Source organism: Oncorhynchus masou, chromosome 17 (genome assembly GCF_036934945.1).
Source record: "Oncorhynchus masou masou isolate Uvic2021 chromosome 17, UVic_Omas_1.1, whole genome shotgun sequence".
Taxonomy (NCBI): domain Eukaryota; kingdom Metazoa; phylum Chordata; class Actinopteri; order Salmoniformes; family Salmonidae; genus Oncorhynchus; species Oncorhynchus masou.
The window spans coordinates 24,815,284-24,824,358 of record NC_088228.1 but is presented as its reverse complement, the minus strand read 5'-3'; the positions used below and the strand labels follow the sequence as shown (position 1 = coordinate 24,824,358).

General features: G+C 41.9%; 1 non-coding gene across 1 annotated transcript; it reads right to left on the bottom strand.

The window, feature by feature from the left end:
• Window positions 1-8,003: 8,003 nt before the first annotated feature.
• Window positions 8,004-8,079, bottom strand: trnaa-ugc (transfer RNA alanine (anticodon UGC)). The gene has a single exon. It is a non-coding gene; the product is annotated as a tRNA-Ala (tRNA).
• Between the last annotated feature and the right edge of the window lie 996 nt (window positions 8,080-9,075).

The window sequence follows — 9,075 nt, the reverse complement described above, 5'->3', positions numbered from 1 at the left end:
AAACATTTATCGCCTTAAAAAAGTGGTGCTGATACAAACTCTGGTGATACGATAATTCCCAGAGGTAATTCACTTCTGGGATCCTATTTTGTGCTTTATTCCCATTCTGGGGAGAGTTATGTTCTGACAGTTGGGGAAAAAGTCAGATTTCCCCTCAGGTTAGTTCTCCATGCACTGGCCTACTTCCACTGGTTTTATAACAACATATACCTCATGTAGTTATTTTTCAAAATACTTTGGTCTCTGTTCCCCTTGATGACAAATTGATTGACTGCCAGTAAATTATCTGTCACGTCATGTGTTCACCTCCAACCCACTGTGGTCAAAGACAAGCCTTACATTTCCAATCCACTTTGCTTCACTGTTCATTCAGGGAGCTCTGTCCTTGCCTCTCATTATTCTCTCCATGACGCCATCTTTATTGCTCCTCGACTTACCCAGCGCGTTTCGTAAAGGCTTTGATGGTAGTGATTAATGCTTGATGTACATGCCACCCACATTTTTAACTGCGCAGTCTAGGCATTGAGTTGTTGCGTAAGATGCAAGCCAAGGATGTGTTTGGTATTCCCTCTGCCATGTTGTATCCCACATCATCTGTGCAGCCATGCATGTATCCACTGTGCATCACAGACTCTTAGTACTCTGGGGTCCAATCTAATGAGAAAAATCCCAGGGTCGAGATTCAATCTCTTTTTGCCACAAGGTTTGATTCAGTTCCTGAATTGGCAGAGTGCAGGGTGGTTTTCATTCACACTTTTCAACCAACAACTGTCCCATTGTATAGAAGTTTGTGAGACTAGGCAATTCCAATCATACTGGACAGCTAGCATACTGTTATCCCTTTCCCCAATGCAGCAGGATTTGTAAAGTTCCATCCAAGCTGTTTTCAGTTGTGATTTTGTGCCATTTCAATTATCTTGCTCTTTCTCATTGAGTTCTGTTTTTTCACTAACCAATTCAGTAACCTGGGTAATATTATATGTACTAGATGATGCATGAATGAACACAGCTTTCACAGTGCACTGCCAGATATGTCCAAAGGCATGAGTAAATGTTATTTTTATACTCTAAACGGCATTATAAACTGGGTGGTTAGAGCCCTGAATGCTGATTGGCTGACAGCCATGGTATATCAAGCCATATACCACGGGTATGACGAAAAAAATATTTTTTTTACTGCTTTATTTATGTTGATATCGCGTTTTATAATAGCAATAAGGCACATCTTGGGTTTGATGTTTGGCAAATATACCACGGCTAAGGTCTGTATCCAGGCACTCTGCGTTGTGTCGTGTTAAAGAACAGCCCTGAACCGTGGTATATTGGCCATATACCACACTCCCTCTGGCCTTTTCTTAATTATACAGTAGCAGTACTTTATAAAGAAAAATGATAGCTTACTCAGAAAACAGAACTAGATTGAACCAGTGGATCTAGATTCAAGGTTGACTCAGTCAGTCTCCTACAACAAAAATGTGTGCAGTTGAGTGGGACTCGAGGACAGGAGTGGGGAAACAGTTCTAGAGCAAATGTTGAAAGTGGATGAGTGAAAGCATGTAGAGCAGGTACACACGAATGCATACACTAGCACGCACGCACGCAAACTCTATGGACTACTGAGCTTGATTGTGTTGTAGATGCAACAGTGTCTTATTTCTTTGATACAGATGGTTCCTACTGTGAACAAATATTTGGAATCAGAAGATTACATTCAGGGTGCTGGGTAAATGGCATGTAATCGCATCATTAAGCTATTGGTGGCATTATGCAAATAGCTGCAGGGGTTTGGGAGTAATCCTCTGAGTCACTGACTGCTGCTGCTGCAAATGTAGAGCTGTTTACTAGGAAATTTATCTCTAGAAAGTCAGCCTGCCTGCAGTTGTAATGTCTGTACGGCTCACTCGTTCTGCATTCAGAGAACTGTTCTCTGTAATGAGTGTGGCTTACAATTATTTAATGTTGTTCTGGATTTACAGTGCATTCGGAAGGTATTCAAATCCCTAGACTTTTTCCACATATTACATTACAGCCTTATTCTAAAATTGATTAAATTGCCTCCCTCAATCTACACACAATACCTTTACCCCATAATGACAAAGCAATACCAGGTTTTTAGAATTGTTCTGCAAATTTATTAAAAACCTGATATCACATTTACATTTAGTTAGACCCTTTATTCAGTACTTTGTTGATGCACCTTTGGCAGCGATTACAGCCTCGAGTCTTCTTGGGTATGATGCTACAAGTTTTGCACAACTGTATTTGGGGAGTTTCTCCCATTCTTCTCTGCAGATCCTCTCAAGCTCTGTCAGGTTGGATGGGGAGCGTCGCTGCACAGCTATTTTCAGGTCTCTCCGGAGATGTTAAATTGGGTTCAAGTCCGGGCTCTACAATAATGGCCTGATTGATGGAATACTGCAGAGATGGTTGTCCTTCTGGAAGGTTATCAAATCTCCACAGAGGGCCTCTGGAGCTCTGTCAGTGACCATCAGGTTCTTGGTCACCTCAGAGACCAAGGCCCTTCTCAACCGATTTCTCTGTTTGGCCGGGCAGCCAGCTCTAGGAAAAGTCTTGGTGGTTCCAAACTTCTTCCATTTAAGAATGATGGAGGCCTCTGTGTTCTTGGGGACCTTCAATGCTGCATAAATGTTTTGGTACCCTTCTCCAGATCTGAACCTTGACACAATCTTGTTTCAGAGCTCTACGGACAATTCCTTTGACCTCGTGGCTTGGTTTTTTTCACTGACTTGCACTGTCAAATGTGGGAGCTTATATAGATAATCATGCCCAATCAATTGAATTTACCACAGGTTGACTCCAAGTAGAAACATCTCATTGCTCAATGGAAACAGGATGCACCTGAGCTCAATTTCAAGTCTCATAGCAAAGGGTCTGAATACATATTTAAATAATATATACATTTGCTAACATTTGTAAAAACCTGTTTTCATTATGGGGCATTGTGTGTAGATTGATGAGGGGAAAACAGTTATTTCAGCCATTTTAGAATAAGGCTGTAACGTAACAAAATGGGGAAAAAGTCAAGGGGTCTGAATACCTTCCGAATGCACTGTACCTGTTGTGTGAAGGATATGTACAAAACACCCATTTGCAGGATTTAATGTGGCACACTCAGAAAATGGATGAAGATCAAAACGGATCCAATCCTTTGGAAATGAATGAGAACTAATGTGATATAGAAAATCAATGGTTTGTGTTGTACAGCCCAGCAGCTTGCCTCCAGAGCACATACTGCAACACAGCTGGCTGCATGTTGAACATCATACTGACACCTAGTGGTTTAAAGTCTTCCATGATGTATCAGTATTCCTGTTGAATGGGAAAAGGGAGCACTGGAAGGTTGTGGTAAGACATATTACATTGGGATTCTGGGCAAAGAGCATTGTAGCGACCTTAACTTGTAATATTTGGAAGAAACACAATTTATTTCCAGACTAATCACATTATTAGGCAAGCTGGTGATATATTTACCCTCTGTTAATTCAGGATACTGTGATTTTTTTTTAACAATGACCACACTATACCTGAATTCATTAGCAAATTGCATGAAATATAGAGGAAAGTCATGCACCAAAATGAATTACGAGACAAAGCTAAGCTGATTTGCCATGACTATAGTATGTCCACAGCATTACAGGCTTCTGATCTACAGTAAACTTGTTCCTCAACTAGAGATACTAAATGCTCCAACCGCAGTGATATTAAACACATACCAGACAGTGGGCGATAATACAGTATCCTGAGTGGGTGATCTGAGTGAGTTGTGCTCAGATACTGCTCTTCCAACTGACACAGTGTTGTTGACAGAGCACCTCTCTTTCTGAATCCATGTCTGTTTTTATCCTGTTGGGTCTCTTCGAGAGGTGACGTCAAAACAAACACTTTGACACCGATTCATTGTGATACAGACTGAAGCTTTCAGGGCTGGTTTCTCAGACACAGATTAAGCCTAGTCCCGGACTAAAAAGCTATTTAAATGCATGCTTTTTGGTCCAGGACCAGCGTTAATCTGTGTCCGGGAAAGCGTCCCTTAATGAGATGTTTTTAATGTAGAGATGCTATTCCATTTCTAGTAGTCTACAATATCAGACTTGCTTTTTACTCATGAGTCAAAACGTAGGATAGTGACCCTTCCTTATTGATGTGCAGAGAACTCTCTCGCTCTGCTGCCAGTTGTGGCGGCGTTGGGAACTCTGAAGGGTTTGAAATAATTTCATTAATTCCAATGTCTTTCCTCCAGGTTACCTCTTCTCTGAGGCCTGCAGCACCTGTTCATAGGGTGGAGGAAGGAGGTTGCAGTAAGCAGGAGGGGTTGGGTGTGGGTAGGGTGCTGCCAAGTGGGAGGGGTAGGGATGGGGGCTGTAGGGGAAGGTAGGGGTGAGGATCATCCCTCCTGGGTCCCCATAGTTCTGCATGCTGGCCTGCTGCAGTAATGGAGGACAAAGAGAGTAGATAAATTAATGACAACTCACATAGTTCACCATCTACGCACAGTATTTTGTTTCGTAAGGTTGACGTAAATAATGTGGCCGGCAATACAGGGCATTTCACAAAAATACCACTGTTGTCTAGACTTGTCTGCTACACTGCCTGACTGCTACAGTGAAAGCTGAACTGAGTGACATTTGGTGTGAGAGAGGTCCGAATCTGAGCACGTGTTAAAGGCATGAATATGAATAAGCATGAATGTATCACATTTTAAACCTCAACACAGAAAACACATGGAATAATAGCACTATTATATTTTACTCTTCTTCCCTCCAGAGCCAAAACATGAAATATGAATACCCATATTTCCAGATCAATGAGTGGAGGGGCTTGTGTGTGTGTGTGTGTGTGTGTGTGTGTGTGTGTGTGTGTGTGTGTGTGTGTGTCAGTCAAAATAGCAAGAATGTGTTCAGAGTGACATCAGCCAGAATGGATCCAAGAAGCCGACCCAGTGTTAGTCCCACATTGCACCCTATTCCCTTCATAGTGCACTATATAGGAACCAGTGTGCTATTTTGGATCCAGAATCAGAAAAAGAGAGTCAATCACTGTACTGAGATCCGAGACTGGTCCTTTCTGACCAGATTTTTATAGTAAATTGAGAAAGGTTCATTTGTACTCTGCTATGTATAAATGACTGCGCTGAGTCTGGAATAGTGGGAGATGACAGGAGAAAAGGAAATAACTTGATGGGGGTGGGGATAAAATAGAGAAGATCTGGAGAGAGGCTGTGGTAGTGGGGTATTGAGTAAGAAAAGAAAAGTGAGAGGTGTGAGTGGGAGGAGAAAGAGTGGGAGAGGGAATAGAAGAGGAGGATGTGCATATGGGACTCACCTGGAGCTGTCATTGGGTGTCTGGTGAATGCCACATTAAAGGTGTCTTCAGGAAGGGGGGAGGGGTACATGCATCTGCAGATGAAGAACCCCGCCCCACAGCAGAACAACACACCCATCATCAGCAGCAGCCTGCAAACAAAGACAGCAAAAACGTACATAATGCACGCTACTTAACCATCAAGTCATGGCCTTACATAGTCAGACTAAGAGATAAAAGAAAGATGGCATGAAAGGAATAAGGAGCTTCAATATGTTCTGACTGAGGAAATTAGAGTTGAGTATTCTTTGATATCAGTGGTAGTTGTTGATAGAATTCATGGGCTCAATTTACTGGACTGAAAGAGTTCATCCTTGACAGTCAGAAATTTCTACTACACTAGTATAGGAATACCTTAATAGCCCAATATTGATATTAATTGGATTGTCTCTGAATGTTTGAAAAGGCTAAGGGACCTTGCTTTGACTTTTCTGTCTGCAAAAATACCTTTCATACGCTTTGTTTAAACCTGGTGCTAATGTAGCACATGGGGATGTGTGAAACTTATTCCTCAGCCTGAAGTGTCCCCACTTGCGCCAGTGAATAGCTAGTTTTTCGTGTGGCACCAACTGGTGAGAAGATGCTTCAAGAGGGCAGTCACGTGCTAGCAAAGCAAAGGTCCTGAGTTCTTGTCAGGCATGGGCCGAATCGGAAGGAAGTGATACTCACTAAGCAAGCAGCATGATGTCGTTTACAGTGGTGCCGTGACCCAGATTAACAGTTGCGCTCAGATCAATGATGGGATCGCTGTTGAGTAAGTTTTTAAGGGGTGAATGGAGCATATGGGGATGTGTGATGCCCCATCACCACAGAAAGCACTGAGCTAAGCTGAATCACCTGCAAGTTGGAGCTACCTTACTCACGAAAGCAAAAAAAAATAGAAAATTATGAAATCAATGTTGTTTTTTTTATATTGTTTGCAAACTGATATGTGACACGTATTAATACCAAAATAACATGCAAAACAGGGGGGCCACTGCATAAGACAATGGTGCCACCTGTCAATTATTTTTTAAATGGTCTCACTGTCAAGATCTGTCTACACTTGTGAGATATTCACCTTCCGGAGACACCTGAAACCCCACCTCTTCAAGGAATACCTAGGATAGGATAAAGTAATCCTTCTCACCCCCCCCCCCCCCCCCTTAAATGATTTAGATGCACTATTGTAAAGTGGCTGTTCCACTGGATGTCAGAAGGTGAATTCACCAATTTGTAAGTCGCTCTGGATAAGAGCGTCTGCTAAATGACTTAAATGTAAATGTAATATCCAGACCAAATATGTGCCTAACTACCTCCGGAGGTGGTCAGGGAGATCAGATCACAATGCATCTTTTTTTTTTTTTTTTTGTCTACATCTGTCCCAAAAAATTGGGCACAATCAGATTGTGGACAAGATCAGGACAAAGGACACATGTTAGCACCAGGTATAAATGGGGCCATTGTCTTATTGCATCTGATTTAAGATGGGGGCTAGGTGAAGGATTCATTCCAAATTATAAACTGGGCGGTTCGAGCCCTGAATGCTGATTGTCTGACAGCCGTGGTATATTTAAGGAATAAGGCGTGAGGCGGTGTGGTATATGGCCAATATACCACGGCTAAGGGCTGTTCGTGTTGTGTTGTGCATAAGGAGTGCCTGGCTACAGCCCTATTGGCCATATACCACAATTGTTATTATCAACTTGTTACCAACATAATTGGAGCAGTTAAAATAAATATTTTGTCATACCCCTGGTATAAGGCCGTCAGCATTCAAGGCACGAATCACCAAGTTTATAACAGAAGTTATACCACAGGTGTGACAAAAAATATATTTTTACTGCTCTAATAACCAGTTCATAATAGCAATAAGGCACCTCGGGGGTTTATGGCCAATATACCATGGCTAAGAGCTGTATCCAGGGACTCCCCGTTGAGTCGTGCATAAGAACAGCCCTTAGCCGTGGTATATTGGCTATATACCACCCCCACGCCTTATTGTTTAAATATAGTATAGGGACCGTTCTTTCAAACTGGTGTACTGTACTGAAGAACAAACTAAAGTCAAGACCAATGTTCCCTCCTGAAGGACTGCTGCGCTGAAGAAATACCACGACGCGCAAAGACGAGACTGAATTTAACTGAGTTCGTCCCATTAGTTTGCACTATATAGATCAATGTTTTTTATTTTTCTCTGATCAACATTATATCAGCCCCTTTTCAATGAAACAAACCAAAACAAATCTAACTTTGCAAGATTGGGTCTGTGATTTTGTTGTAGGCAGAGCCAGAGTGCAATGGAGTATAATTATATTGGCCGAGGTAGCCCACGAGCGGTCTTTCAATCACCCAGTTCAGATCAGTGCGTACAGCAGCGCGTGTGCGTGCACATGTTGATATTCTTTGCGAGTTATTAGACAAGTTATAGATAAGTATAGGTCAGCAACAGGGAGATACTTCTTCACACAAGAGCACAAAACCTGTAGGCTACATTTCAAGTTGTCTTTGAAAAGTCAGTCAGATGAAAAACGTATGTCTTAATAATAATAATAATAATAATAATAATATATCCCATTTAGCAGACGCTTTTGTCCAAAGCGACTTACAAGTCGGCTGGGGCCACTACTTTTACATATGGGTGGTCCCAGTGGGAATCGAACCCACGACGCTTGGCGTTGCAAGCGCCATGCTCTACCGACTGAGCCACACAGGACCCCACAAAGGGACAGTGTCGTATTTTGAGACTGGCTTGAATATGCAAATAGCCAGCCTATATTGTAATAATCATACATTTTGTTTTGTAAAGTGGTTTCTTGGTCACACAATACAAAGCAATTTACAGTCACCTATTTGGCCCATGGTGTTAAAGACCAAGTAAAAAATCATTCATAGATGTCAAGTCCTTCATAATGTAAAAACACTTTTAAAAGTCTCATGCAATGTAGGCCTGTACTGAACACCACATATAGGTTACTGTAGGCTATATCATAGAAATCAAAAGCTATTTCCATGTGAACATTTTATGAGATTTGCTCCATTGGTTTTGTTGGTAGGTCTACTTTATGCTCAAATAGCCACAATAGCCTATTGGCAACCATCTAAAACTGTAAGGGGACAGCCTTAGTGTTCACTGTAAACACGTGCCAGGAGTTGCACAAAAATCTCACAATGTTCAAGTTTCCGCTTACAAGACCTAAAATGTGCTCAGTTCCCCCCAAAATTTGAGGGAGCATTGGTCAAGAGGAACTTCTATGCTGAAGTATGACAAATAATTTTAGACCCAAGCCACCCCCTGTACCCGGACTTTGAACTACTCCCCTCTGGGCACAGGTATTGGGCACCCCTCAGCAGGAAAAACAGAACGAGACAATCATTTGTCCAGGTGTGATATCCCTCCTAAATAGCTCGGGCTAATATTCCTACCGACCCAGTAAAGCCAGCTACTCTCTTTTTATTGCTATGTAACTGTTATGAAAGTTGTATTGTCAATTTGTTTTGTTATTTAAACGCCACTTTAAACGTGTACATGACACTGCAAAAAAATATCCCCATTGGGACAATTAAGTCAGTAAAGTAAAGAAACCCACACACACCACAGGAGGCTAGCGGCACCTTAATTGGGGAGGATGGGCTCATAGTAATGGCTGGAACGGAGTGAATGGAATGTTATTGAACACATCAAACACATGGTTTCCATGTGTTTGAAACCAT